Source organism: Nuphar pumila, chromosome 4 (assembly GCF_984573655.1).
Source record: "Nuphar pumila chromosome 4, dmNupPumi1.hap1.1, whole genome shotgun sequence".
Taxonomy (NCBI): Eukaryota; Viridiplantae; Streptophyta; class Magnoliopsida; order Nymphaeales; family Nymphaeaceae; genus Nuphar; species Nuphar pumila.
In genome coordinates, this window is record NC_143252.1 from 26,136,294 (window position 1) to 26,142,375 (window position 6,082).

Here is a 6,082-nt window from a genome sequence, read left to right on the forward strand (position 1 = left end):
AGAAAAACTGATTGCTGAGTTCTAAGAATCCCATGTGGTGGATGAGATAGGTGTCGTAGTTCTTTTGTCATTGCCAACTCTTTGGTGTGTTATTGAGGTGAGATTGTGAATGTGCCGTTGCTTGGTGTCTATTTTCAACCATGACGTTTTGTATACATGAATTAAACGTGATGCTTGCTAAAACTGCAAGTGTTGCAAACTTCAGTGAGGGATACATGACCAAACTTTTTCTTCTTCTTTATATGCCTTTGGATGTAGATTGAGAAAATATAAAACTTGAGTGGGGACTGATGAATATATATAGGTCTGGAGATGAGCTGGGCCTGAGCCGCTTGGGCTCAGCGTGGAAAAGGGTTTGAAGGTTTGATGCACCCAAGATGTATAAATGGTGGTGTCACGTTAGGAGAGTTCTTGGTCTGAGGAATTTTTGTGCAGTTGAAAGGTTCAATTGAGCTTTTGTCATAAAATCTTGGCCCACCAAGAATCACATGGTGTTTAACGATGATCCACGTGATTGCAGTTTTTATGCGAGTCTGCTGAATGCGGCTCTGAGCACGATCACGCGAGGGGATTATATCATACATAAATAAAGTGTGGTGACTCGATATACCTCCAACGGTTAGGATAATTGCATTCCAAGCAATAGACCCGGGTTCGACTCCCGGCAGACGCATTTCTTTGATTTTTTAATTTATTTCTGCAAAAGAATCGTTGCAGATCACTGGCAGGGGCAAAGCTGCATATATAATTGTTTTGCCACTTCACATTGCATGCAGCGACGTGCCTGACAACCATCCATCTTGGCATTTCTCGAGATGGTGCATTGTCAATCTCGAGAAATGTAATTCAGATTGATGGTCAGCAGTAGTGGAGCTGCACTGCATAAAAAATGGCCGCATAGAACTCTTCCTGACTGCGTGAACAGCTCACCAACCATCCTGACCCATTTGCATCCCTAGAAATGGTCAGGATGGTTGGTGCATTTATGTGGGAGGCGAGCAGAATGGTGAAGATCGAGCTTCCTCAAAGCTCCACTCAGGCTTCACTGGAGCTCGAGCATGGCTCACTTGACCTGAGTCGAACTCCAACAGCTTAGGCTTGGCTCTTGTGTAGCTGTAGTCAATTCTCTGTATATAAGAACCTATCAACAAATAGTAGTCTTCATTTAGATGAGATAATGTTTGACGATGATGATGATTCTCAAGTTTATTTTTATTCTTTTCTTTTTTTTTCGCGATTAAGATGAAAGTGACACATCCCTTAAAAACCATATCCGATGATCAACTTCGGTTCCTTGAATCCAAAGGAAGTTAGTTATACATGAATGATTCTCATGAGCGTCACCCATCTGCACAAGTCAAAGCTTATTAATATGAATGACACCAGTTGCGTGAGGTGCAAGGGTTTATTCTGCCTCAAGCTCGAAGTTATGTGTTTGGTGATTGTGGGGTTTTCCCCTTAAGATTATAAAAAAAAAGAAAAGACAATGATGTAAAAAGGTTGCTAGAAATTAACATGGGTTGGAGAAGGGGTGGTTGGTGATCCATTCCTATCGTTAAGAAGGAAAAAAAAGACTATACATTTTTTTAAATGAGCTCATCTAGCCTGAATCAGTGATCATCGTGAGCTCGAGCTGCTCAGTTCGACCCAAGCTCAAGCTGGGCTTCAACTCATAAGCTCGTTTACCAGCCATAGATTGTCGTATCAGGTGCCACGATATTAATGGCCGCTCAAGTAGTAGCGAGAATTGGGCTGATGCAGGTGGATCATGGTTGTTCTAGATCTGCATTTGGGTCTGGATCTGGTCTAATTAAATTGAATAAAGCCAACTTTGGATCTAAATTTTATATGGTAATGCACCTGAATTAAAACCAAGGAGCCAAATCTGTCATATTTTTTTCAGGTACGGATCTTAATACAAAATCTGAACATGTATTGAGATCAGATTCAGTCTTTGTTGTCTCAGGCTTTGGATCATTTTTTTTTCTGTCAGATCTAAGTTCGCGTTTGGATCAAATCTGAACTGTTCGAGCTTTGTAAATGTGGAACATGCACTGGACCTGTTTTTACTTGTTGCATAATCCAACAGAAAAACCCGAGAGGGTGGTGTCTGTTCGCCTCCGATGATTCACTGAATCCCACGTCTGTGTTTCGGGGGGTCGAATGAGCGCCACATATTCATGCACATGGGTCTCGTATTCCCGTATAAGTTGACATAACTTTGCATCGGACTCTGGTGCTGTTGCAAAGACCTAATCACCCTTACTTGCTTTTCATGCCCTGAAACGACGATTCGAGGAAATGACAAAAATATCCTTCATTCAAAAGTTGTGAAACGACGGTTCGAGAAGCGGACAAAAAAGTCCTCCATCCAGAAAGTTTGATGTTAACTATTTAAAGTGAAGACGTTTCCTATTCATTAAACTCCTGCGCCATCTGCTGTAACAGTAGCTGCCATTATCAACCCAAACTTTGCCTTTGTCTCCAGTCGAGTTTTCCGCCTTGTTTTTTATCCTGTTTTACAACACATTGTTTCCTTCTCGTACCTGCCTTGTGTTACAAAACATTCCTGTGTCTTCTCTTCATTTTTGCTGTCGTTAGGCATCATGGAAGAAAGCAATGATGCACAAACATTCCAACCAGTGCCATTAAGGCAGCTTGAGTAGCTTTTCATCTCATCATGCTATCGATGAAGAAGGCATGTCATCTTGTGTGCCATTAAGGCATTGTTTGGTTATTGCAGGTAGATTTTGTTCTTACGATGGTTGGAAAGTTTGATGTTAACTATTTAAAGTGGAGACGTTCCCTATCCATTAAACTCCTGCGCCATCTGCTGTAACAGTAGCTCCCATTATCAATCCAAACTTTTCCTTCTTCTCCAATCGAGTTTTCTGCCTTGCTTTTTACCCTGATTTACAACACATTGTTGCCTTCTCGTGCCTGCCTTGTATTACAAAACATTCTCGTGTCTTCTCTTCATTTTTGTTGTCGTTAGGCATCATGGAAGAAAGCAATGATGCACAAACATTCCAACCAGTGCCATTAAGGCATCGTGAGTAGCTTTTCATCTCATCATGCTATCGATTAAGAAGGCATGTCGTGTTGAGTGCCATTAAGGCTTTGTTTGTTTATTACAGGTAGATCTTCTCCTTACGATGGTTGGAAACTTATCGATATTTGTAAGACGCTGGGACCTGTTGACAAGAATGCTTGTTTACAAATGCTAGGAAGGGTTTCTACCCCATCAGGTATCCTACATTGTATGTCAAACCCCTGTATTAGTAACATACTCCCGTTTTTGTGAGACACATTTTTGTTAGTTAATATCGATTTGTTTGCTATTATGCTCAATTTCTTCCTTATCAATTTGTAATTTATTGTGCGATATATTTATCCACCTTTTAGACAGTATGGTTTTGTATTGTCGAGTTGTAAGTTATTATGATGAATTGCCGTATCAATTTTCAATATCTTACAAATCGATTGGTATATCGATTTATTCGATATTATATGTTTTGTAATATGTATTTGTAAGATATTTGTACACAGACTTTGAAAACGTGTGCGTGCAGAAACACATTGTTACACGCATTGGGGGGTAATTTTCGCATGCATATCGCTGCTCTCTCAGTGACTTTTATTGAACTCGCGTTATAGCCTCGTGGATATAATGAGAGCATTATCGTCAACACACATGTACGACATGAGTATTCTATTGGCATGGTAAGCGACAACTCGATGCTCATTATAAGCAAACATTAAATCTCATACTGTCATTCATTAAATCGTTGCTTTGACTTGCTTAACCTTATCGGTATCCGTTGTTACATGCATCCTGATTAAATCGTAGTAAACGTATATGCTTGCTAACGCAAATTGATATATTGGTTACAAAACATTCCACTATCTTCTCTTCTTTTTCGTTGTTGTTAGGCATTATGGAAGAAAGCAATGATGCACAAACATTCCAACCAGTGCCATTAAGGCGGCATGAGTAGCTTTCCATCTCATCATGCTATCAAGGAAGAAGGCATGTCGTGTTGTGTGCCATTAAGGCATTGTTTGTTTATTGCAGGTAGATCTTCTCCTTACGATGGTTGGAAACTTATCGATATTTGTATGACACTGGGACCTGTTGACAAGAATGCTTGTTTACAAATGCTAGGAAGGGCCTCTACCCCATCAGGTATTCTACATTCACTCATTATATGCATTGTATGTCAAACCTTTGTATTAGTAACAGACTCTCGTTTTTGTGAGACACATTTTTGCTAGTTAATATCGATTTGTTTGTTATTTTGCTGCAAACACAAATTGATATATTGCTTAAAACATTGTTGAGCTTATCATCAGGTTGTAATAAAGATGATGTAGCTCAATCAATGGAAAGATCTGGAGAATTGAATATCTATACTAATGACACAACTGAAGAATTGAACATCTGCACTAACGATGTACATAAAAAGAATGGTGCAGGCATTAGACCCACTATTGACTTGAATGTTCCAGTAGAAGAAATGCAATTCAATAGTGAGGTAGACTACGATTATTCCAGTTTAGGCACCGATAATGTACATGGAAGTACACTTGACTTGAATGTTCCAGCAGATGAAATGCAAGTCAATAATGAGGTAGATTTTGATGTCAGTACATACAATAAAAGCGTAGGAACTGGGAATTTACATGGAATTACACTTGACTCTGTTCTCGTAGAAGGAATGCAGTTTAATAGTGAGGAAGTTGCATATAAATTTTACAATGATTATGCCTTAAAAGTTGGCTTCAGTGTTAGAAGGTTTTCTTGGTAAAAAAATGCAAAGAGTGTCTTGGTTAGAAAGACATATGTTTGTTCCAAGCAAGGTTGGAAGAAATCAATGGGAAATCCAACAAGGAGCATGCCAGAATCAAGATGTGGATGTCAAGCGAGAATGGTTTTGAGAAGACATCCGAATGAGAAATTTATCGTGCGCACTTTAATCAGTGATCATAATCATGATTTATCTGCATAATTTATGACTCCTATGCTAAGGTCATATCGCAAAGTAACTATAGCGCATGCTGCAATGGCTGAAATAGCTGATAGCGTCGGCATTGCACCAAGGAAGACATACAATTTGTTTACCCGCATAGATGGTGGTCGCGAAAATGTGCCATTCACACCTTTGGATCTAAGAAACCACTTGAGAAGGAAGAGGACAGATAACATGAAGAACAGAGAAATATGTTCTTTGGTTCATTACTTACAAAATAAATCAAGCAATGAACATGGTTTCTTTAGTGCAATGCAAGTCGACGAAGATGGATATGCTGTGAATATGTTTTGGGCAGATTCAAAGTCAAGAGTAGATTATGAATGCTTCAATGATGTGCTTGTGTTTGATACCACAGTAAAGACTAATACTGAACAGTGGCCATTTCCGCAGTTTGTCGGAGTGAACCATCACGCACAGAGTTGTATATTAGGCAGTGCATTTTTGTATGACCAGACCAAGCAAAGCTTTGAGTAGTTGTTCAGAGTATTTATACAGGCAATGAATGAGAAGCATCCTGAAACTGTACTTACAGATGGTGATCACGCAATTGCGGCTGCAGTGCTTCAGGTGTAGCCAGATGCACATCATCGCCTATGTTTGTAGCATATCTTTCAAAATGCAGCAAAGAACATAGGACACATATTGTGAACACCCCAAATTTTTCAAAATGTTGTAAATATCCCCTTTCTGCCCTTTGTCCCCATTTTCTGGGTAATTGAGTCAGTTTTAAATCTAAATCCCCTTTTGTTTCTCAAAATTTGGTTGAAATTAAATTCATTTTCCATATCTGACTCAATTTCGGATCCGGATCCATTATCAAAATCCAAATCTGAGCTTCATTATCCAATTTTAAATTAAATTCTCAAAATTACCAAAATAATCTTTTGCAAAGCTCAGACACTTCGTCCGGTATCCGTTTGGATCCATCGAGTTGTATTTTTCGATTCGAGGTTTAAAAAAACTCGAACATTTCCTCAAAACCTGGGTCCAAACCCCTTTTTTTGAAGAGATCTTCCCCAAGATGGCCCGAGATTCTTGAGAAAACATTT